We start from the raw sequence: 26,098 nt of genomic DNA, 5'->3' as shown, positions 1-26,098 counted from the left end.
TCCTCTTTAAGGAAGGGCCATATTTGCTCATGGCTTGGACAGGTGCACCCTTTCCTGGGTAAAAAAATGGCTGGATGGACAGTCCCAGGTATTGGTGGTGACTGGCTGGTGGCCAGTCACAAGTGGTGTTCCCAAGACTCAGATTTTATTTAATATCTTTATTGATGACCTGGATGAGGAGATTGAGATCACCCTCAGTCAGCCTGCAGATTTAGTGGAAGTGTTGCACTGCTGGAAGATCACACAGTTCAGCAGAGGGATCTGCACAGGCTGGATCAACGAGCCAAGGCCAATCAATCACATGAGGTTCAACAAGCCAAAGTTCCAGGTCTGCACTTGGAACACAATGACTCCATGAAGCACTACAGGGTTAGGGAAGACTTTCCAGAAAGATGCCTGGAGGAAAAGGACCTGGTGCTGGTCAACAGCAGCTGAGTATGAGCCAGGGTGTGCCCACATGGCCAAGAAGGCCAATGACATCCTGGTTTGTATCAGCAACAGTGTGGCCAGCAGGACCAGGGCAGTGATTGTCTCCCTGTACTGGGCACTGGTGAGGCCACACCTTGAGTATTTTGTCCAGTTCCAGACCCCTCACTACAAAAAGACATTGAGGTGCTGGAGGGGGTCCAGAAAACAGTAATGAAACAGATAAGTTTCCCTCTAGCAGCTTAGCTGAAATAGTTGATACCTAAACTTCTTTTTTTTTCCTTCTGTCAGGGTTTAAGCTCAGCTGGCAACTAAGTACCATGTAGCTGCTCACTCACTTCCCCCATTCCATAGTAGGATGGGGAGGAGAGAATCAAAAAAGAAGTAAAACTCGTGGGTTAAGATAAGAGTACTTAATAATTTGAACAAAGTAAAAAAATTAATAATAATAATAATAATAATGGTAATAAAAATGAGGGCATGAGACAAAACCCAAGAAAAACAAGTGTTGCACAACACAAATGCTCACCACCTGCTGACCAATGCCCAGTCTCCAAGCAGAGAACAATCTCCTTCCACCCAACCCATGGTTTATATACTGAGCTTGATGATTTGTGGTATGAAATATTCCTTTGGCTAGCTTGGGTCAGCTGTCTTGGTTGCGCCCCCTTCTAATTTTGGATACTCCTCCTCACTGACAGAGCATGAGACACTGGAAAGTCCTTGACCTAGTGTAAGTACTGCTCAGCAACAACCAAAACATCAGTGTGTATCAACATTATTCTCACCCTAAATCCAAAACACAGCACTGTGCCAGCTACTAAGAAGAAACTTAACTCTATCCCAGCCTGTGCCAGGACACCTTCCATAGATCTGCTGGCATGGGTTTTGTTTGTTTGTTTTTTTCCTGCAGTGACTTTCAAAAATATAGCAGATAAACCGAACAGCAAGCAAAAATGTAATCAACAGTATTATTGTTAGTATTTGACATGCAGATTTTTATATCCATGGCTTATTAACTCTCTGCAAGTGGATTTAGAGTGTGCTTCTATAGGAGGAGACATAGGTGCTAGAAAATATTCCACCAGCACTTTTCTATGCCTGAAAAGGAGTGGACTTGAGTTTGGTTAATAATGCCAGCTCCCAGGCAAGCTGTGGATATGGACTGCATACAAAGCACTAATTTTTTTCAGAGCCAATGAGAAAGCTGGCTTTTAACTGGACTAAATTAGCTCTTTCATGGGAGAGCAACAAACCAGAGAAAATTGCTCAACAGTAACCCTCTTAAAATGTCAAAAGTATTTTGTCAAGCAGAATCCTAACTTATATCATACAGACTTCCTGCATCTGCTTTTATCATGGCCCAAACCAGAAATATTTGCAGAGAGCACCACCTACAAAGAAATAAAGAGAAATGGTGTAAAACAGTCCAGAAAACAGAACATCATGCCATCAGAAACATATTTTGCAGAGCTCTCGATTTTACTTGTTTCAGATTTCTTGCTATCTGTTAAAAATTAAACATCTAGAGAGCTACTGAATCTTTTCTGTGGAGGTAGAAATTTTCTTCTATTTTATCTAAGACAGTGCAATAGTCAGGAGAAATCATTATTAAAAATCCATAGAGCCACTATTTTTTCAGATATTCTCACTATTTCTAAATCTGCTTTTATTTTGCATGAGTACCCTTTCGCATTTCAAAGAAGATTAAATGTTGGAGGAGAGGGGAGGAAGTGCTTTTCTTTTCCTGTTTGTCTATTTAGGTCAGAATTTGTGCTTGTGTAAATCAACATAATTACACTGATTTCAACAGAACTTCAATAATTATGCTGTTTGAAAACATAAACCTTTTTGAAAACAAAAAAAATTTCATAGTTAGCCCCATTATCTAGGAAATCTGGATGCTTTAATTTTATGTTTACTGTACAATTTGTCCATGTGGATACACCACCTTGCTTTTCAATTACTTCATCTGTCCATCATGCTCTCATATCTCTTGATCTTCCATGATGCTGAGAAATGTAGAGTATGTTGCAGTAAATGTGTGATAAAATGCTCCAATATCCTTGATCACAATCAGCTCCTCAGTTGTCTAATTAACATTCCATTTCCACTGAGGCTGGGCAGTGCAATGGAGGTGGCAGGAGGAGGCATTAGTAGAGGTCTCATTAGTCCCCATTTCCTCATTCGTCCCCAGATGTAATGCTGGCAATCAGTCCTGCGTACAACTGTGCTGTACTCAGGCCCTCCTTATGGTGCTCCTGTCAGGCATAATTAATCAGCCCTTTTATTGATTGCATTTTGTGTATTGGCTTTTAGACCAGGAAAAATGCAGTGAATAAGCATCTCTCCTGAGTTTTGCCCTGCACCAGGACTTCATCACCTCATCCAACACAAAGGCCATTCCCACTGCTTTATAAAGGTAAGATATTCTAGATGTTAAGCATATCATGCTTCCAGGGCTGGTCAGGCTGCTCTCTCACCCCCACCTTGCAACTGCAAGGCTGTATGTGCCCTACTCAGACTCAGAGCTCTTTGTCCTGTGTCAAACTCTACAAATGGAAATAGTAACAGGATTGATCTCAAAACTTACCACTAATTGCCTTCTGAAGAAAGGGGACTGCTTACAAGAACTTACTTCATCCCAATTCAAGATTTATTTTAAAAACAACTCTTGGATAGCAAAATATAAAAAAGTACTTCTAAATTTTCTTCTGGGCTTAAAGCTAGCGCTTCTGTACTCTGAAATCTGTGTTTACCCAGCTTCTCCTATGATTTGGTGTTCTTCAAAAAGTACTCCATACTGCTGAGGTTCTCTGCTTTTAGTCATCTTAGTTTGATACACAGATTTCACAAGTAATCTTACTATTGACACAGTCACCCATATTTTCCACAAGCATACAATTCAAGCCATAATTCTTACTGTACTAAAACATTTCTTAACTGTCTTTAACTTCTATAATTATTCCACAGCATGCCCGTTTACTGAGAATTGGAGGGAGAGGGGGGGAGTGTTGTGGTTGTTGTTGGGTTTGTTTTGGGGTGGTGGGGGGCAGTGCAGTGGAAGAGTAAAACTAAAAGGGAAGTGACTTATTGTGCTGGATCTGTTGTCTGTGGTGGAAGACAAGGCAAAAGGAATGAGAGGACAAGGAGCAGACTTTTTACTTGCAGCTTGGTTCTTACGGCATAATGGTTTAATTTGATGAAAATGAGAAAAAATGAAGGGGATATAGTAACAGAATGGTCAAAGGATACCTAGAAGAAGCATAAAAAGAGGAATCACACAACTCAGACTGGTAGGAAAGACCATGTATAAACACTTAAGATATTCTGTTCTTTTTCTTTTTGGTCTGTCATAGATTGCTTGTTCCAACACATTGCTGGAGTATGATTTAAGAAAGGGAAAAAGCATTTAAAAATATCATAACATCTCTGACTAATTACGGGCATGCCTCAACTTCAATCTTATCTGATAAGTATAACCTCATAAATCCTTGCCCATGAATGTGATGCTACACTGACTGGTTGAAAATTTCACAAATTTAAAGCATCAGCCAAATAAAAACTTTTTAAAAACACAGTGGATGGAGCTGATGATCAGCCGTAACTCTGCTCATAGTGCCTCATGCCACATGCCCTTGTAGCACATGTATCCCCACTTCATACCAAAATCAGTATCCTCTAGCTGCCTGCTACCCATCTCAGGGACGAAGGGTAAGCACTGTACCGTGGTATGCACCCAAACTCCACTTTCCTCATTTTCCATGTTTCTGTTTTTATAAAATGCATATTCAGAAAGATACGGTGTAAGGCTATTTTCTTCTGTAGGAGGAAACAAATGACCTTTTCCAGTCATGTTGTGGGGTTGAAAAATTTTTTTGGCCTCTCAACCCAGATTCCCAATGCTGCTGCTCATGTTCATTGAATACAGCAGGAGAAGACAGCTGTCCCCAGTGGTTCAATGAGTGAATGCCACCAGTGCAATGTGACAGGCCAGGTACCACATGCTGAGCGATACTCCTGGATCCTTCCCACTGCTCCCATGCTTAAGCCTGGGAGAATGGTCACATGAGTGACAATTTCTAGCTAGCCCTATTAAAGAGCTGGTCCAAGACAGATGTAAAAAGAACTAGGCAGGCAAACTGACTCACAGGCAAAATGGAAACTGTGCCCTACCCCCACATGTGAAGAACCTACTTAAAATGATATACAGACAGCAATGATGTTCCCAGTTATCATAATTTGTCACTGAACAGTTCTCAAAGAAAAAGTTTCTTTTCCTTTTAAGTTCTTAAATTAAAAATTAAGCTGCGAGTTGTACCTTGTTTTAAAGATTTAAATAAATTGTTGTTATATGGAATTCTATATTATAGAACGTTATATGGGGACTTAACAGGTGGCAATCAGATTTTTCATTTGATTAGTCACTCAATATTATAACATGAGAATGTTAACAAGCTACTATAGAGTCCGTCACAGGTAAGGATATGAACCTCTAAGGCAATAGCTTTTGTTTTAAAAGATTATTCTTTTGTTCAGATGTACAAATTTCTACAAATAAAAATAAGACAAGAAGTTATTTTCTATTTATTGGCTAGAATCCCTAATGCACAGGTTCACTAAAGTCTAACTGTACACTATAATTAAACTGTCTAAGTTTTTCTATTAAATAATTAAAGAAAGTAACAAACCCAGCATTAATAAATTGGGTGTATCGTGTCTCTTCCTGGGCAATTTGACTGTGGAGGCTTTGAACCATGTTTCTAATTTCTCATACTCAATGAACTGGGTTTGCTTCTCATCCAGTCATCAGATGAATTAATATTAATAGACAGTGCAGATGGTAAACTACTTACACATATATATTATTATGACTCCACAGCTATTGTGAGTCATTATAATAATCTGGCAACACTTCTGACCTGCTCCACATATTAGCATTAAGGGTTCAATACAAATCGAATTTATCAGTAGATCCAGTGTTTTTTCAGTTCAACATATCACCATACTATGTTAACTGAAAATATATGAGCAGTCTGAGTCAAAAAATTATAACTGCTATTGCAAAGAGTAAAACAGAAATTATGGAAATATGATCACAAAGTCAATGCTTTGAGAGCAATTTTCGATTTCTAAAGTAGATATTACTATTTTTGTATAATACATCTTGCAGCACCTCACTGCTTTTCATGAAGTGAGAGGTCTAAGAGAAGCAATGACACTGGAAAAAAACAATTAAAAAAACCCCCAAAACAAAACAGAAAAAACAAAACCCAAAAATAAATCCTATTTTTAAACCCACAGATTACAAACTGTATTTTGTCTATTAAAAAAATTAAGATGGTCATTTCATCTGCAAGCATTAAACACATCCTGATGGAATTGTTTCCACTGCACATGATGTTTTTCTGGAGTAAATCACGCCAAACACCAGAGGAAGGCAACTAGTGGCAAGACAAGAGGAAACAGTCTTAAGCTGCACCAGCAGAGGCTTAGGTTGAACATTAGGAGGAATTTTTTCACAGAAAGGGTGATTAGACATGGGAATGGGCTGTCCAAGGAGGTGAAAGATGATGAAAGACTGGATGTGGCACTGGGTGCCATGGTCTTGCTGACATTGTGGTGTTAGATCACAGGTTGGACTTGATAATCTCAGAGGTCTTTTCCAACCTAATTGATTCTGTGAAGGAGCGGAACCACGGAGCTGCTCTTGGGAACAACCTCATGCCCTGGATCTCCTGCTAAGTGAGCACATTCAGCCTGGGTGATGACAGCTGCAGTATCAGTTCCTGGGCCTACTTGAGTGGCAGCTCTCCCTGGGCTGCTTCCACTAGAACAGGACTTTGCTGCCATAGTGCACCACTGTTCACAACATAACCACATCAGGGACACACAGAGTGCAAAGGAGAGTCTGGGTAGCTGGTGTGAGCCTGCTTTAATGCCAACCCTGAGTGATGATTTAAGCCTCTAGGCCATACAGTGTTACATGAGCTCCTATGGGACACTGAACTGTTGCAATTTCTATTGTTACCCAGTACAAATTCTCAAAGCAGAACATTTAATAAAATTTCAACAAACAGAACTCTGCTTCTGTCCTTGAACAACTTGATCAATACACTGGACCTACGATGACAGAAGTAAACTTATATATTGGAGTCATACCACAAATTACTAAGTTAATCACAGAAATGTCTATCTACTAAGATGAAAAATAGCTCATCATCTCTGACTTGTATAACCAAAAAGTTATAATTAGTAAAGAAGACTTTTCCATTTAAAACTCTGCATTTCCTTGCCCAGATCAGTGAAATATTAGGATTTGCACTGACTCCACAAAGAGGCTACACAGTACCTTATAGTGCTCAGGGGATTAATAAAGCTATTTCTGCAGATTGTCTGGAGGATTCTACTTAATTAATTAACTTAAATAATAATGCTAGATGAAGACTTTTAGAGAGAACACACACTCTGGTTAATTTCTTAGCACAGATAAAGTTGCCAATCTGCAAGAAATCCTACTGAAAGCAGTTCATAGGAAAAGAGCAGCACTGATAATGATACCTTATTTTGCCAGCTTGAACTGATCTGAAATTTGAGATCTGCCCAGCTCCTGTCTTTAGCCTGTGTGAGTGTAAAGGAGCCATCTGACTTCCTGACTTGTTTCTGCTACCTCCATTAAAATTTAGGTATGACTGAAATCTTAACACTTAACAGCATTAAAGTAAATTTCCCAGCATTGTCCTGGGAGTCAAACATGCTGTGTTGAAACAAACACTATCAGCACACAGATTAGTTTTGAACCAAAGCAACAGCTAAACTCAGTTTAGTGTCATGCTAGAGAAGACATCCCACGTAACAGGTCTTCTAGCATTATCAGTCCTGTTACGGAACAGGCACCCATGCCAAGCATTTTCAGCTTCCTGAGATCAAAACATTATGCAATACTTTAGGCAATATTTCATGCTTTCCCTCATGTACTCCTAATATCAAAGAGCTCACATGTACAGAGATGCATTTTTATAACTGATTATGCTACAATAGTACAAACAAATTGGTAAGAAAGTTAGGTCTCAAGCAGAGCCCTAAAGATCCATGATATATTTTAAATATGTCTAGATGTAAGATGTCACTTCATCATTTTTAAGACAGCTATCTATATAAGAATTAAGAAAAAATTATCTTTTTATTTTCTGATGGATTCTGAAATACATTTAAAATGGTTTGGAAATATGAAAATGTAATATGCTAATCACTGTGATATTATTATACTAATATAATACTAATTACTGCATTTGGGAGATACACAGATATATGTATCCTTTCCTTGCATAGGATTTCTAGTATTATTACTTGCATTTTAATATAAATGTTATAATAGATTGCATTATACTTCCCCAACAAGATTAATTTATGAAACCATATTGTGGTTGATGATGGCAGCTGAACCCCTCAATGGAATTAATTAAAGGATAATCTCCATTGCTTTGCAGCATACAAACCAATAAATGGCTGCTGAGATTAATAGCTGAAGCGAAGCTAAAGTGTTTAAGGAATTTCAAACCCCATTTATTACACACACCCTACAAAGCAGGAGAGATCATAGCTTTACAGCAAACCAGAACATCAAAAATCCAAAAACAAAACCAAAAAAGAAGCCTGCACAAGGAAAGCAACATTTCCGTCCCTTGTGAATATTTGAAAATGATGCTTCTTTATTCAACAGTTTTGTGTCATAGAGATGAACTTGGCTAGAATGAAAAAGAATGAAGCTAAATATATGTGTCAGGCCTTTTGATTGTTCATCTAAAACAAGGAGTACACAGGGAAAACACTTCAAACAAATTAGACCAGGACATTACTCATGAAAATATAAGTAGATTTTTTAAAGAGAATTTGTTTGAGAAAGTTTAAATTTTTATATTCAAGTCAACATTTCCAAAACAGAAACTGGAAAATAATAGGGCTTGCAAGGCTTTTGGCAAATGTTTTCTTTAGCGCAGAAACTGTGGTATCCTTTAGATAAAATTCCTCCTGTATCTTCACATAATACCTTTAGCTGACAGAAATGAGATTAATGTGATTTTCAGGTCTCCTTCTGGGTTTGGTAGGAAAAAATGGGGTACAGGTGTGTGTTGCAGCAGAAAGGATGTTGTGCTTTGAAGCTTTGTCCAAGTGACAATTTTTCAATGCCGTTTTCAAAGGAGTTGTATAAACCCTCTTTGGCAACAACCAGTTTATTCTGGTTTTTATTAAGTAAATTGAAAAGTCTTTTTAAGTGCCAAAACCTGCTACTTTGTCTCATTCCTTTTGCATCAAATATTATCCTTAGCTTTGATTTCTTCCTGTATATAAGTAATTCAAATGAACATTCCCCATAAGCATTTTAATTCTTCTTTTCATTTTATTCTTCCACGAAAATGACAGGCAAATTCAGAAATTTCTGTTTTAAAAGGGGTTTTCATTTTTTCTTCTCTATCTATAGAAAATTAATGAAGATTAAAATTAAATATGCATGAAGAGTGGGTTAAACTCACCCTTCCCACTGTGCATCTTTAAAGATGATGAGGGCTCAGCTTGCTAGATAGAAGATATTATTTGTCATCTGAAGACAAAGAGATTTGTTTCAGGATAAAAAATTTATTTAAAATAAAGGAATAATAATAAAAAAAGTATATGCATCACTGTCTGGTTACTAACAGCTGCTCTGGTCTCATGTCTGCCGGAGAAACCTGACTCAAGAACAGCTCTCTCTCAATCATCTATTGAGACAGAAAGGGAAAGAAACAGAAATCTGCCAGGATGTGTGGTCCTCCTGAACTTAACCCTTTGGAGAGGAACAAGAAAAATAGAAGTCTGGAATGGAAGAAGCACGTACAAAGAATCTCACTTCTGTTAGTAAGGTTTCGAAGGTAATATACTCACCCTAATCTGCTGAGTCTGAGTTATAACCAATAATGTTAAGTCCTTAGATATACTTGTAATAATGAACTGAAAAGGTAATTTGTTTCATTCTCTTGAATATTGCTTTCTCATCATTAAACTGAGAAGTAAATTTACTTCAGCCTCTTTTTTTAGTCCTGAGCTACACATTGAAAATTTTACTGCATTAGTGCAAATTATTCCTAGACCATCAATAGAAATGTTCCTGTTGGTTTTCCTTTAAATTCCCTTAAATCCACATTGCCCTAACCTGATATTATAAGCCTTTTTTCATATGAAAGGCTACCATAATGCAAATAGTTTGACAAAAAGGAACATAAGACTAAACCAGCAAACAATATAATGAAAAGTACCAAGCTGCTCAAAATGCCACAAAAATGTCAACATTTGGGATGGTTTCTTATTAGCTGGACCCTAAATTAATCTGAACTGTGAAAAAAATCCTTAGCTTCCTTTTTTAACAAATCTCTGCTCTATTACTTTATTAACCTGATCTAGTTTTTTCTGGAAATTAATTTTTAAAATTAATAAAATCCTATACTAAAATGAATATTTTTAAAATAGCACCTTGTCAATCTGGAGGTTTAAGATATTTTGACATCAAGAGTTGAATCTGGTGGGACACTTGGAGTTTCCACCTCTTTCAGCATAGCAGAAGCCTTTTTCCTATTTTACTGAAAGAGGCATTTCTCCTTCTAGACAGTATATTTAGTCCATAAATCTCATGTAAATTTCAATGTATGCAGTAAAATTGACACTGTCTCATACAAAATGTTTGAGTCTCACCCCCAGTGATAAAATAAGTTTGCAAAACATTTTTAGACAGCTCAATTGAAGTATATCAGTACATGTGAATATGTTTGCTTGCAGCATGACTTTTTCCAGACCCAATACTCAGCCTGGGTTGTGCACTGGGTGAGATTGTGCATCTCACTGGGTGAGATTCACGCTGGTTTTAGCATTTGTTGGACAAGAGTCTTTACCTTAGCTTAACTGAAATACAAACTTGAGAAAGCCTCATTTTCTCTGAAGAGCTATTGAACCTGCCTGAGAAAGGCTTAGAAATGAAGGCAGAGACTCAAGGATTTAAAATAAGATTTGATGAACTAGAACTTTGTGATTCAAATTTGCCTTTGTCTTCTGGTGAGCACAGCAGAAAAATGCCCCTGTAAACAAGCTGCGCAGAGCTAACAGGCAAGCAAGATAGTGAGACAGGAGAAATAAATCTCTTCCACAGCAGGGACTTGTGCAACCAGAAGCAGCAGGAGCCCCCAGGGTAGCACACAGTGCTCTGGATGTGCTCCCCCAGTCCCATTCCCCCAGGCCAGTGTATGACAGCTGCCAAGGAACTGCCATCTACCTGGCTGCCATTGAAGAGCACAGACTGATTCCTTTGTACTTATATGTTGCTAAAAACAAAGCTTCCACCAACTTCTGTGCATTCTTACACCCCAAATCAAAATCATAGTGATCATTTTGGAAATGGTGGTGCAGAACTTTCTCTTTCTTGATTATTTGGGCTTATAGCTTCTCTTTGACCTATTACTCTTCTCTGTTTCAAACAATTTCACAGTTTGGCGCCTGTAATGTACTTCTGTGAATTGTCTTTAACAAATAAGATTGCTGGTCCCACCTCTGAGTGCTGAACTGAATCAGGTGACTCCCTAATTCTAAAACAATTTCCTATAGTTACCTTTTACTGAGAAGCACCATTCCTGGGAGATTGAGATGTTTCTCAGAAGATCTTCAATAGTGCTGCCCATCCAATCAGATCAAATAATAAGAAAATTGTAGGGAAAAAGTTTAAATACTGCCATGCATTATTTATGTTTGGTGCTTTTATTTTGTAATAGTTACATAAATATGTAGGGCAAATTTCTTGATTCTGATAAACTTTGGAAACTCTTGTAGTTCAAAATGCTTATATATTCCATGCAAAATTCCCTTTAGTGGCCAATAAGAAAATAATAAAAACATGGCTTACAGTTTTACAGGACCTTTCATCCAAGAGTCTCCAAAGGGCTGCAGAGATATATGCATAGTAATATTTTCATCTTAGAGCTAAGGAAATCAAAGGCTACAAAGATTAAAGCCCAAACCTTTAAAGATGCCTTTGAAATTAATTGGAGCCTTTGAAAATTTTCAGGGTCTACATCTATGTGACTTGTCCAAGGATGCCCTCTGCACATAGCTAGAAAATAAAATACAGGTGTATTTAATTCCTTTTTCATTATTTAAAGGCCACCAAAGAGGAATTACACATCTAGAACAAGAGTAGCTAAATCACTTCATGCATTTCATGGAAGAGAACTAACACCATTAAATATATACAGTATAAGGTGTAACATACAGACTTGTTCATCATTGCACTTGGAGAGCCCTCTAAACATGCAGGAATTGCCATCACAGGTCCTGATCATGCAGATAGGTGTGTATGTGCACATGCATTCAGCCCCAGGGACTTATTTGCATAGTGGAAGGGAGTCAGGTTATGAAGATTTAGACCATTAAAGCCTAGAAAACTAACTTTCCTATCTAGGGAGCAGAAAAAGGGCTGCTTATTTAGAAGACAGAGTCCTGAAAGGAGTTGTCTGAAGACAGATGATATGAATATACCTCTCAAAAGATCCACATCCTGAACCATGTCCAGCTATTTAGAAGCTTTTTTTTTTGTGTTCCATGCTGACACAGGGAATTGTATCAGCAAAAATGGAAGGGAAGCAGAGAGGAATTGGGTTTGAGTCTCAGAAGTTTACAGCTATTTGGAAATCTTCTATACTTCATAACATGCTGACATGGTTTCAGTGACATTGACTAAGTGGGATCCTACTTCTGTTGAAAGTCATCACTATTTTGAATAGTCTAAGATTGAATTTTAAAGGCATTTTTATATCTTTTTTAACATTCTGGTATTAAATACTCAGCTAATCAAGTCAAACACTTACCAGATTTATGAAATTTATATTCAACATTTATAGTCCTCCTTGTAGCTTTTGTATGGATTTTAGATATATATAAACATGCGCTGCAAAAGAGAATTTTGCCCTATAGGACTAAGCAAAATTATTTTCATTATTAAATGTCTGCATTTGTTTCAACTTTTTTCTTTTAATTTCTGAAATGCTAACATTTCTCATCTTGTTGCTTTGAAGAAAATATTGACCTGAAAGAGAACTGCATACTTTGAAAATTACAGGTATGAAGAAAATTGGAATGAAAAAGAACCCTCCTGGGTGAGATTATTCACCAGAAAACACAGAAGAACTAAATAGATCATATTTTTTGAAAGAGGAAGAGCCCTGGAGCAGATGAGATTTGCATACTAATTAGAGACAAAGTTTATTCAGGCTCACAGGCCAATCTATCTTCCATCCCAAGACAGCATCTGTTTTAGAAGATTCAACTCCTTTTAGGTTGGCTGCTGGTGTTATAAAAGTTGAAATATTTCTCAGCTTTCATTATAATTTTTTTGCTTTTGGGGGTTTACAATTCAGTGAGTAATACTTTCCACATGTTTAAGGTAATTCTGTTTTGAAGTTATTTTTAGTGAAAAAAAATAATTTCACCATTTTCCAGTTGTGTTAAAAAACAGTTTGTCTAATGGGTGTGATGCGGAAAATACTTAAAAATCAACCATGGCAAAACAAAATATAGACTATCCAAAATTAATAAAAGCAAAAATATACAGGAATGGAAGAGACCTTACAGTAGAAAACTGATGTTAATAAGTGACCCTCACCTAGTATTTAACTGACTTTCAATTACCACACTCATTATTCACCATCTCCTATATGATGTCCCACTCCTTCTCTGTACTATTGGTGTCGTTCTGCCTAAATGAGCAAATTTCACAAGCACACTCACAATATTTAGCAATATCAATGGTGAAATTATTATACAAAAAAGTGTCTCAGGACCATTTCCACAAAAGCTTCAGTTGTAAACTCCCTGCAGCGCAATACTTCTCAATTTGACACACCTGTCATGTTCATTTGTTCATTTGCAAATTCCTTGTCCTTTTTATGATTCTTTTTACTATGCCCCATGTTTTTTCCAGCCTGGTACTTAACGTACATATTAGCTTCCATAGCAATTTTATTATTTAAAAATATGCATTAATTTGGACAATCTGCATGTCTGGATACTATCTTGATTTGATTGCAATGAAAATATTAAGATGAAAATATGGTTTTAAATGTTTCAAAGTTTGTATGTAGAAAATCTGAGGTACCTAATAACTTGTGAACTCAACTGAAACCTTGTGTGTAGTCTCACAGGAAGAAGTTGTGCCAAAGAATCCAAAACAATTAGAGAAATTATCATGTCAGTTACTTTAATTCATCATTTTAATTAAACTAAAATGAAATATGATGTACAGGAATATTCTACTGCTGTCATGGATTCTTTTCCCAGACCACAGCTTAGTCACTTACGAGAAAATACCGGCAATTTTTTCTTAGTCATAAAATATCTTTAGTGTGAAAATTACTTTTCATCAGTCACACACACATGTACAAGATTCACCTGAAATAGTTGTCTGATCAGTTCTCCAATTTTAAATAAACATGAGGCCTAGGGCTATCATGCTGCTCCTTTTCCTAGATTGGCTTTCTGTTTCTAGCTGATTTTTTTTCCCAATGACATTTGAAGGCTATGGTCTTCATTCACTATTTCCATCTGTTCAGTCAAAGACAAATGACAGCTCTAATTTGAGCATATTTGGCAAATTTACTTGACTCCTGCCTACTTTCTCAAAGATGACGTTCACCATTTTGCACCCAGCCTTGGCAGACATGGGCTTCTTACCTTCTGGGGAGAAGGAAAATCACTTCCCCTTGCCTCCTAAAAAAGGGATTATGGCAGGACTACTGTAATCTCCTATTCAGTTAAAGCATTTTTTGTCTTTACTGGACTTGGATTGTGACCCAGAAAAGCAGTAGTAATAATGGGTTTGGTTATGCCATTCAATTACCTTGCCTTCATCAAGTTGACTTTATGGCCAAAACACCCAAACACCCACTGTGCTCTCTGTCTCACTCACTCTTGAAGAGTAGTTTCATCAAATACAGGTTATTCCATGCATCAGTCAAATCTCTATGTAAAGGGAATTTCACTCTAGTAAGGCTTGATACTCATCTTTCTCAACGACTGAAATGCAATGCTATATTATTGTATGAGTCCTTAGAAGACCATAAGAATGCTGTGCTTCAGAAAACACAGATGTGAGCAAGACAATGCAAATTTTTATTGCTGTAAAGAGAATGGCAATTAGCTCAGTACAGCTCATATGAAAAAATGTTCCTTCTTTACAAAGTCACATGTTTTGAGACAGCTGTACCAATTCATCTTGAGCCATGATGCCATTCCCAAAATTCTGCTTTGTAAGAATTATGGCCATTCTTGTTTACTTTGGTTTGGCATAAGCAAAATAAATTTGGCCAATGCATCTCTTGCTACATTTACTGATCCTGGTATAAGTCTGTCTAGAAAAGAAGCAGCTTCAGGCAGGATGATCATTGCAACGTAGCCAAGACAAAACCATGGGCTCTCAGATGTCAACAAACAGCTTTCCCTTAACTAACCCAGAATGAGGATTTTTACTCTCTCTCTCTCTCTCATGTCTAACACTTGTCTTTACAAGGCTTATTTTACAGCTGTGAATAAATGTTCACCTATATCCAACAGACAGGCTTCAGAGCACTGCAGTTGCTTCACAGCATGCCAACAGCAGAAAGTAGGAGGCAGGGGTGATGAGCACAGCATGGAGAGAACCCGCAGTGATGCTGAGCCAGTGCAGTGGGGGACACAATTTCCCTTTCTCACAAGTAGTACAAAGAATGGCCAGGGGAAATAGGACAGGACCCAGCTTTCCTGGCAGTTTCCAAATGTGGTAATAACTCCTTGGCTACATGCAGCAAAAGGAATTTTTGAGCAGTCCTTTGGCACAGAGAACCTCTTCAAGGAGTGTGAAGATAACCATACGCCCTTTTACACAAATAATGTCACACATAGCTGTTGTGAATGAATGCCAGGTATGAAGCAAATGTTTTCTTATGACTGGTGTTACGTTTCTTCCTCAGTTTTCAAAGTGGTCCCTGCATATTCTCCATTTTTAAAGGTATTTTCCAGTCACTGTACAATCTTCATTAGATAACCATAAAGAAACTATTTCCCCTATAATGAATCCAAGCATAATATTAATGAATGAAGTTCCATTACTTCAAATGGCACAAAAATCCCTATAACTCCACTCCAAGTTTTAAATATAAATAACAACAAAACACCTGTCCATGATATTTATTTATTTATTTTGTAACACTGTAATGCTGTTCAAAAGCAGAATTGCCATGAATGCTAAACTTCTGGATAACAGAGTTTCAGTACTTATTAATCACAAATTAATTTTTCCTTGCTGAGAAATACTCATCTTCTTGATGGCAGAATTTAATTAATATTGTCTTAAATTTCTAAATGAGATATTGGTTGGTATTGTTGCTGTTATGAAGTGAAACAACTAACACGGATAACATTCTGTATTTCCAATCTTTTGTAAAAGTGTGCAATTCCAAAAGGACAGAAAGGAAAAACAGTGTGGACAAATATATAACAGATAAAATATAAACTAGTGATATAGTGCTAAATTTTAAAGGTGCTGCCTCTAATATTTCACAAATCTGAAAATCCATTGTATTCTTCATTACCTAAATTTAATTACAGAATTATGAAAATAAATCAGAAGAGACCTCAAAAAGACTATGCCTTAACATGTGATGGCTGGTCCTGGTATTAGTCTCATTACGTAATCAATGAGCTTTGCAAATGGAAGAATAGACACAATTTTCCTCATAGTACTAACAAATTTTTTTCTTAAAAGTATGACAGAAACCACCATAGGACAACTTCATATTTTAAGAATGGAAATCCACATTAACTACTTGTGCACAAACAGCAGCTGGCCATGATTCATGACTCCTTTTTATGCAGGATAAATTACCTTGCTTCAGCTTTCTCATCCAATGGTATTAACTGCTGTATGACCTAATTAATATATTCTGTAAAATAACAGACCTAGTTACTAAATACAGGCTATGGCAATGTATAAAAAATGAGGTGTCACAGATAGAAAGCAAATGAAAGGAAGTATTAGTTATTAACCAGAGGACACAGTATAACAATTAAAGAGATGGCAAAAGTCAGGTTACTTACCTTAAAAACGTACAGTCCTCCAAAAAGGAAAAAAGGTTTACACGATACAGTCTGCATTTTTTTAGTTGGCTGAAAGTCACTACTTAGCTAAATGGATATTTTTCATGAGGATTGGGCTGACTGATATTTAATGAGAGGAATTAGCTTCATAAAGTATTAAGTAAAAGTTTTCAAATGTATGATCTCAGGAACTAAGAGAGTACAGTAATACTAACACAACACTACTAACATGATTGGTTTTATAAGGTAACATATTTTAACTTCCACTTGAGTTATTTCCTGATTTCTTTAGTGATGATGAGCACTATCAGCAGCAAATCAATAACAGCGTAGTTATCATTTCTGAAAGTCCAACTCTTCACCTATACCAGAAAATTTACTCTGTGGTTCATTCCACACCCAGCACTGCAATGGACAGCACTTGCACCACCTGATAATCCCAGTACTGCAATAGTATGGATTGGTAACCACAAGACACACCAAATTAAGTTTAAGAAACTGTTTCTAAACAGTCTACGCTATTTATTGTCAATATTTCAATAGCAAAGAGAAGTAGTGGTGTCTACTATTAGTTCTGTACTTTTCTAATATATCCTTATAAAATATTTAAAGCATGACACTAAGTGGTTTATCAGAGTTTAATAAATCTAAACAACTTATATCAAATCAACAGAGAAAGAAAATTTCTGAAAGTTCATACTTGCTGTAAATTTTATTAAGAATTCCTAATTCACAAACATATCCTAATCATTCATGCAAATTACTAGTTATAATCAGCAGTGTGAGTTAAGCAATGAACTTCTTTTATAAATTACACAAAATGAAATGGAAAACTCAATCCTGAGCTTATAAATGTCAAGTGTAATTTTTCTCCGTGTCAGACACAACTACAGATTCTGTGTATGTAAAGAATTTGCCACAAACATAATCCACTTTTGTTGTGGTGTAAAATGCAATGATGTTCAGTACTAATAAATAAATACATTAAAAGATACAGTTATATTAAATTTAGTTTCCACAGTGGGCCAGATCTAGCTCACGAGTAAATCAATAGAACTCTATAGAAGCTAAGCTATTTCTGAAAATTTGCTCTGGATCTGGCTCTTGAAATAATTTTTTTAAATGATTAAGTAAAGTATTGCACATATAAGACATTGATTTTTGTCATTGATTTTGTGCTGGCATTTGAGCCATGCCTCAAAAAGCTTGAACATTTTATGTATTTACAGCTGTCTGCTGGCAAGCAATAATTCATTCATTCCAAATGAAACATGTTCCTGAAGCTTATAAAAACAGTATTTTTCTAGACTAGATTTACAAACAGATTCTTCAAATAAGAAGTTAGAAAATGTGCTTTAAATCATTGAAACAAAAGCTGGTCTGTTTCTTCTTTTTTTTTTTGGCTTGTCAAACAGATAAGGAAAATATTGATTATATTTGCCTCCCAAGAGACCTGTTCCATCAGCAGAGAGCAAAGATCAATGATGAACCATCATCTCATAACAAAATATTTCCAGTGACAAAATGAAGCTTATTGTTTAGTATTTTTGGTTAAATATGCATGTAGGAAAATTTTGGTTTCCTGTCATGGTGTTTTTTCCTAACTAGACCAATCCAACCATCCTTACACAGGGAGAGCAGTCTCCCTTTTGGCTGATCTGAGGCAACTTCAGACACAGGCCCAGCATAAGCAGAACCTACCTTTGATTCATTTCAAAGTCTCTCTTTTGTCACATTATAACAACAAAAAGCTCTTACCTGTACATAAGAGAATATCATCCTTACAGAGACCACTACTTATTTATTTAAACCACTCAGATGTCCCAAGTCTCAACTGGTTAATGTGTTATTCCAGAAGAAAAGCTTCTTTCCCCTCTTTTTCAGAAAACATGTTCACCAACACAAAAGTAGGCAATATTGCTACCTACAATATATTTCTTTGCCAAAAACGAAACACAGAGTGGAGAAGTCAGTTATTTCACAGGTTCCAGCCTTTTATTTTCTCTTCCTATCAGTTTGAATGACCTTTGGCTGTGTGCAACATCCAGAATAGATAGCAGGTTTACTGGTATTGGAGGCTACCTTTTCAACATATCTATAGACAACTTTGTGGCAGTGGTTGAAAGCACAGATGCTAAAACATTTGCTTTTAAATCTTAGAATGATGGGTAACACTGTATGAATCACAAGCAAGAATTTTGATGATGGAGGGCTTTACTGGAGGCTTACTCCCATTTCAGGCATGGAAAAAAATCAAGGCAGAGAAGGGCACAGACCAAAAGCATTAGAACAACCAGGAGAGTCGATAAATGTAGACTGAGTTGCTAACCCAGCTCTGTCCCCAGTGAAAAGGTTATTTAGTAAACACAGAATAGAGTTTGCATTCAAGCTTTAGATTGACTGAAAACTCCACCAAATCAGCTTTAAAGGCACTGTTTTCAGAAAATCTCATGACAAAATCAGTGAATCCAAATCTTGGATCCTCTGCTAGGTGTCTCTTCATTGGTGAGGCAACTAAGGAGTAGTTGTTGAAAGCACATTACACGGACCTCTTGTGAACCTTTTCATAAAAATTTAAGAGAACAGCAGGGAATGTCTATACCCCATTTCTGTCACCCATAGGTTTTATTAATCCCATACTAACATTATAATTTGGTAGCCTGACTGTACACCAGTCCGTTTTCTCTGAATCACCACACAGAGGCAGATTCTTTCAGTGTAACACTGATATTAAGAGCTCAAAGATATTCAAAGACTGACTAACAGCCACATTCTGGAAACAAATATGCCTTTTTCTAGCATTAAAGAGAGTTCAGGAAAAGCTGCCTTTTAAAACACTTAAGGATTCCGTCAATATGGGAGAATTAACAGCAGCTACCAGTAGCTATCTTAATCCTCCACCCAATGGTACATGCCAGAACACTGAACAATTACAATCAGAATGTCCTGTACTTTGAGAATTCCTGGCTAAAAAAAAAAAAATTTAGGAGCCATTAGCACAAATCAAAACTGCTTCTAATCTGAGGAATTACAAGAGTGAGAAGCAAGTTGACACATCCCTCTGATTCCACTCTCCAAGCTCTTAGGTCCTTCACTAAGTGCAGCTTCCTCAGGCCTCAGAAATGCATTCAAATCAAGCTGAATAAAACTTGGCGTGAAAATGTTTAGCCATTATATTTTCTTATTCACACATTCACAAAGCTTCTGCACAGTAGTTATTCAAATTCAAATTTTTTTCCATTGTATAATTGTTTTCAGAGATATTACAGTATCGTCTCAAAGATCCGTAGTTATCAGTCTTGAAAGAGCTGCCAGCAGTGTAGGCATTCCCTAACAAGGTACAAGGAACCTGTCTTATTAACATTTCTTGCTGCACGGCTATTTTTTAATTGCAGTTTCATTGTGATACCATACCTCAGCAAGAGTGTCTGTAGTTCCAACTAGCCAAATAAATAGAATAACTAGAATAAAGAGGCAGAAACACTATGGGGTATACCCACACCACAAGGTCAAAAGGTATCTGCCTACTTTCTCATCGTATACTCCATCCATGAAGTGATAGCTGAGGCTCAGGTACCTTAAATACAAATATAGAAGGGATAAAATCTGGAAATATATGTCAGTTCTCCTCCTGCCCCCTTTCTTTCATACTGAAAAGCTGAGTTTCAGAGATATTAACTTCAGTACCTATATTAGCTATGGCTCATTACACATACCAATGGAAAAAATAATATTGGTTCTAAAACACAAAAGAGAAAAAGAAGTGTTACAATAATGGCTTTTTAACCTATGGATATTTTTCTCTTTATCAACAGAGAAAGACTCCATATTTTTTTCTCAAAAGATCTGATCCTAGAGTTAAAATTAAGTCTCTCATGGCATGATCCTTTAACCCCTCTCAGACATGATGTCTCCAAAGTGTACTTTCCAGAACAAATCACAATTCTTGATCCAAAGCAAAACAGTAGGAAAAATGGTGTTTTGACAGCTGAACATCTGATGACTGTATCACTTAAACCCTTCTGTTATTTAACCCTTCTCAAGATTTAACATAATAAAATGCTCCATTTTATCTCTATTAATCAGTCAAAAAATTGGGGTATTGAATGATACCCCATTTAGGCTTTACATTTAAGCCTCAGGAGACCTAATTAATGTCAAAATTTCTAGGATTAATTAATACACTCTTTGTCAATGTAGTTTTTGCTAAGTAGGGCACACCTTAGTCTATTTAAAATGTCTGATTGATTACAATCAATACAGTATTCAAGGCACAAGACAGATTTTTCTGCAGCAGTAACATGAAAAGCTAAAAAATATGCAAGCTTGTGTCCACCACCTTCCGTCAGAAACAACTGACTTTCTGTTGTTTCACTATGAATAATGCATTCTTCTAAATCCACTCAAAATGCAAAAGAGAGGCTCTAGAGCTAAATAGCTTTCACTGAAAAGATAGTTTCATCATTTCTGTGCTTGGGTTTCATGTGCGTAGCATTTTCTCCCACCATCTGTATACAGCACACACATGCATTACTTCAACATCTTCAAAACTCCATTAGTTATTCTGCAATAAGACTGAAATGACCTTCCCAGTATAGAACTAACCATCCTATTTTACACAATTTACCACTGGGAGTAAATCCCATCACATTTGCTCTGAAAAAGTTATGAGGGTACAACCAGATAAACAATTCTCCTTTGATTTAGTGGAGACATCCTACCAATTTATATCAGCTGCAAATATTGGTCACTATGTCCAGAAATGTCCAAGCCACAGGGGTTTTTTTTAAATTTTACCTTAACTTCAAATAAGCATTAGCTTTTGGTAGACTTCTCGCCTTTTATTATTTGCTTATGGAAATATTTGTACTTCATTTAAAGTGTTCAAAAAACTTGTGGATGAGGCACTTGGTGATATGGTTTAGTGAGGAACACAGTAGTGTTGGGTTAAGGGTTGGACTTGAAGATCTTAAAGGTTTTTTCCAACCTTAACCATTATATAATTATAAAGGATCAGTGAAAATTTTTCAGATATGTTAGTAGCTATGTAGAGGGACACACACGGCTGATAGAAGGAGGTTTGCATGTGAAAGTGAAATCTTAAAGAGAGAAAAGGACAGTAGAAGGGAATTTTAGTGAAGGTCAAGGCACCAGTTTTTTCTGTTAGCAATACACATCCTGCCATTAGGTACTATGCTTTCACTCACCAGTCCCTTTGCAGTTTCTACAAGGGTTGTTTTTTTTTTCTTACACCATTCTTCTACATATTTGCAGGAGGGAAGACTCCTCAGTGTGTTCCATAAGATGTGACTACACTTTCATTAGCAGTCAAAGGTTGAAGTCTATGAGTAAAATTAACTAGATTATTGCATTTAACTGGAAGAAGGTTAACTGTATTGCATATATGTAGAAGAAACAAGCCATAATAAATGGACAATTTACATCAACAGGAAAATTATTTTCATATTCTCAGCTTTCTCTGAAGGAAATATGATAACCCTTATCTGCACTTCAGTGTTTGGTGGTTTTGGTTTTTTTTTGTGCTTTAAAACAAATATGAAAGTAAGTAATGGTAGTGCATATTTGCAAAGTAAAGTCAGTATCACATTCATCCCTAATGGCCATGGGAAAGACACTAATAGGAAAGTCCCCACCAGATGAATTAATTAATATTTGTTTAGTAGGAGATACAGGCATTGCTGGACCAGCCTCCTGTTTTCTAGCAAATGCCCTTCATTCCAGTTCAATGCAACAGGATATTCTTTCTTTATGCTGTAACTTCCCACCGAAGAAATTGTGCCCACAGCCCAAAGGACTGATCATCTGAAAGGGATTTAGGGAGCGCTTGTTTAGACAGAAGATTTTGCAGAGGAGTGAACAGGAAAGAGAACTTTCAGCTCTGGGTTTGAGACCACACTAGCCCAGCAGTGAGTTTGATGTAATTAAGCATACCCAGTCTTCTGAAAGTCATATAAACTCTACAAGATCTTAGAGACATGGAAACTGGAGGAGGCAGAGGGATTGCATGTGTCAACACTGTAGATGTGTCCTCAAAAAAAAAAAAAGAAAAAAAAAAAAAGAGGCTGAGAAAAAGATTTTGGGGAAAAATGTCGACTAAATGGAGCCTAGAAACTGAATGACAAAGTTCTCTTCCATTGTCTGCCTTCTGTTGTGTACAAGGAAACTTCTCATTATTAATTCTTCTAAATAAATATGAAAATGTAAAAATTTCATTAAGATTTTTATCTAAAATAAAAAAGAACCAATGTAACCCCAAATATTCAAATGAATTTTTTTTGGTAACATTTTTTTAAATTACTGGTTTGGATTAGGATCCTTTTTATTACACTAGATGAACAATATCACCACAATCCAAAATACGCTACTTTATAAGCAGTTTTAATAGTAAGACAGGGAAAATGCCTTGTGTTGGGATTTGGCAAAGCACAAGTGGGTAAATCAGTAAAAATCTAGATGATGGCAAGATTCCTCCAAGTGTTTATGGAAAAGAAATGTATAGAATTCTGGCTTAATTTATGTTGTAACAAGTTGGTTTTTTTAACTGCACTCTAAACGTGATAAAATTTTGGCTATGCTTGCCATATAATTATGGATGCCATAAAACGGCAATTGTAGATGTCCTTCTATAGCAGCCAGTTGAACTGAGACTCTCAAAATATATTACTAGCTAGTTAAGTTTGACTTTAGTAATTGAATAAGAATCTGACCACAGAAAACATCAATACTGATTTTCAAGAAATCACACTTTATCTTACCTGGTAATATAGCATTTTTCAATATACTATTGCAGAATAAAGTAAAAAGGGTATTTTCCCTCAAGATGAAACACTTGAGTTTCGACTCCACACTAATTTTTTGCCCACAAAATATCTATTATTCTGGCTCAAAGAAGTGAATTGTAGTATTTGACTTAATTTAATTTTGTGATCATATAAAGTATAAACTTACAATTAGAGACCTTGAAAAGATGTGCATTTTGGAGGTCAACAGGGCCTGCACAACCAAGAAGGCTCTTAACCAAAGCCAAAAGCCATATCACTCCCTACCCCACCACAGACCTTGCAAGCTTTGTATCTGCTGGGTTGAGACTAAATATGCAAATGAAACTATGTACTTAAGCAACACTAGCTCAAGCAATATTTTTCCATTCATTTATATCAACTAACATTTGGCTTCTCTGAAAGAAATTTTTTGGTTTTTTTACTTTGGCTTCTGAAAACAACTATCTTCATTTTCAGTGATTCAGTTGTAGTCTAAGTTTGTTAAAAAAACAAAATTACTTTCTCTGTCTTAAGCAGAGATTTATATCTTATCTGGCACTATATATCATAAAAGATATGGTCATGTAATATATAGGACATCATATATATAGGATATCATGGGTATATATATATAGATATAAAATATAGTATATGAAGGAATGAATTCAGCAGTTTCTCATAGATTCTCTTTAACTCCTGGAACATAATTACTTCTATGAAAGTCAGCTTATTTTAAAATCAAACTTATCTGCATGTGTTTTTAAATTTTTGCCTACAAAATGACTGTAGAAGTTTCCTGAAGACTTCACTATGATAAGTTCACTATTTGCTAACTCGGCTTTGATGTCGCTTTCTACTGTACCGGCTCTGAAGTATGCTCTTATTTTTCTATCTATAAAGACCCTTTTTTTCTCCTTTTTTTTCTTTTTTTTACTCCTTTTTAGGTTGAGATTTGTTAAAAGGTGTTGAAGAAGATAGATACATTAAAAATGCTCCAAGATAAAGGGGTCTTACAAAAAGACTACCAGGACAATGATACCATATCTCAAGTATAACAGAAGTCTTATATACCACATATTTAGAATGAGACAAAAAATTTTTAATAGTAAGAAAGAATATTTTTAAATGCATTGTCTTTTCACTGATTATATTTTCAATATACTGCTGGTGATAGGATCTGACTGAATGAGTTCATCGGGTAATGCATGCAAATACTTTAGATGAGTTCGCATTGAAAAGAATTTAAATATTTACATCATGTGTATTGTTTTGAAATAAAATAATTGTTACTAATGAATACATACCCTACTGCAGAATCTTGAACACTCATGGTGGGTTGAAATCTGCATATAAATCATGTGGGTTTGAGGTTGGAGCTCATCTGCTATGGTTTTAATAAGCTGTTAATCTCACTTCCATTGCTGGAGTCCTCTGCACATTGGCAACAAAAACCAATAAAATTTTCCTATATTATCATTACTTAAATGATAAGCATTTGTAAGGTTTTAAAAATCTTGGATGAAATTTGACTAATATAATAAGTCCTTATAGAAAAGTTACTGTTCTAAATGAAATACATGTACATATATAGGAAGGTGAAGGTCACAAAAAGCAGAGGACTTCCTTCCTGAGCTTCTTCTGGGATACAGATATGACCAAGCTTGAGTGATGTGTTTTGTTCATTAAAGCATGCTTCTACTTTAGAATCTTACTCTTATACTTCCTCATGCATTGGTGCAAATAGAAAACATGGTTCAAATTTATAGCTTCAATAAGAAGTTACAAGGCAATGCACCAAAAACAATTTTCATAAATAGCTGTATTTTTATGCTACCATTGTTACATATTTCATAATGAAACTTCAAATATATATGTCTAGACATGTAATCTCCCTCAACAGAATAAATATAGACTGTACACATACACATTCAAAAACAATATATTAGAAAAAGATAAGTCAGCAAAGTCAAGGAATACGAAGTTAGGAAATGCCAGAATTTAGGAACTTATAAGCTCCTATCATTTGAAATTATTTCAGGAGTTTGATATGAGCTGCAATATTGATCTAATAATGTATTCCTTCTTCACCTTCTTGCAAGTATATTGCAATTTTCTATTTTCATTTTAATAAATGAGTTCCTGCTTTAAGCATATTTCCTATAGTATTTATTAAGATTTTGTTTTCCTACAGAATATAAAATCGCTGTTAGTTGATATGATCATTAATAGATATTGGTATGACAGTGTGATCTGCCCTGATATCTGTCTAATTGTACAAGGCATCATTTCCTGCATTGACTTATTAATATTGATAAACTATAAAATAAATTATAAATTAATTATAACCAGTTTAATTTATTCTTGCATTATTATTCTAGTATTCTATATATTCTACTACAAACAATCTTTTTCTGGAAATAACTTATTCTTTACTACCAGCAGAAACAGAATGAGCTGTTTTGCTTTTGAACCACTAAATCAGTGCTTTTTCACTTTTAGTGTACCAGAAAAACCATATACCAACACATTTCATAGGAAAAATAGCACTGAACTTTTTATACTAAATCCAATTTTTCTAATGTCATTAGATTCAACAGGTACCAGAGTGTCTACTCTATTGCATTAATACCCTGTTCCGCATTTAAGAAACAAATCCTACTCTACCCCTACTGTATTGAAAACAGAAGGCTGATCTTTCTTCCAATGAATTCAATAACAAAGTTGTTATAGGCCCAATTACAAGA

The 26,098-nt window shown here is 35.9% G+C and overlaps 1 protein-coding gene across 6 annotated transcripts in view; it reads right to left on the bottom strand.

The window, feature by feature from the left end:
* The window catches only part of RALYL (RALY RNA binding protein like), a 382,211-nt gene that overhangs the window by 341,502 nt on the left and 14,611 nt on the right, over positions 1 to 26,098 (bottom strand). The gene's annotated exons all lie outside the window — the stretch shown is intronic.

Source organism: Aphelocoma coerulescens, chromosome 2 (assembly GCF_041296385.1).
Source record: "Aphelocoma coerulescens isolate FSJ_1873_10779 chromosome 2, UR_Acoe_1.0, whole genome shotgun sequence".
NCBI classification, from domain to species: Eukaryota; Metazoa; Chordata; class Aves; order Passeriformes; family Corvidae; genus Aphelocoma; species Aphelocoma coerulescens.
The sequence above is the reverse complement of the archived record's forward strand: the minus strand, read 5'-3'. Positions and strand labels throughout refer to the sequence as shown.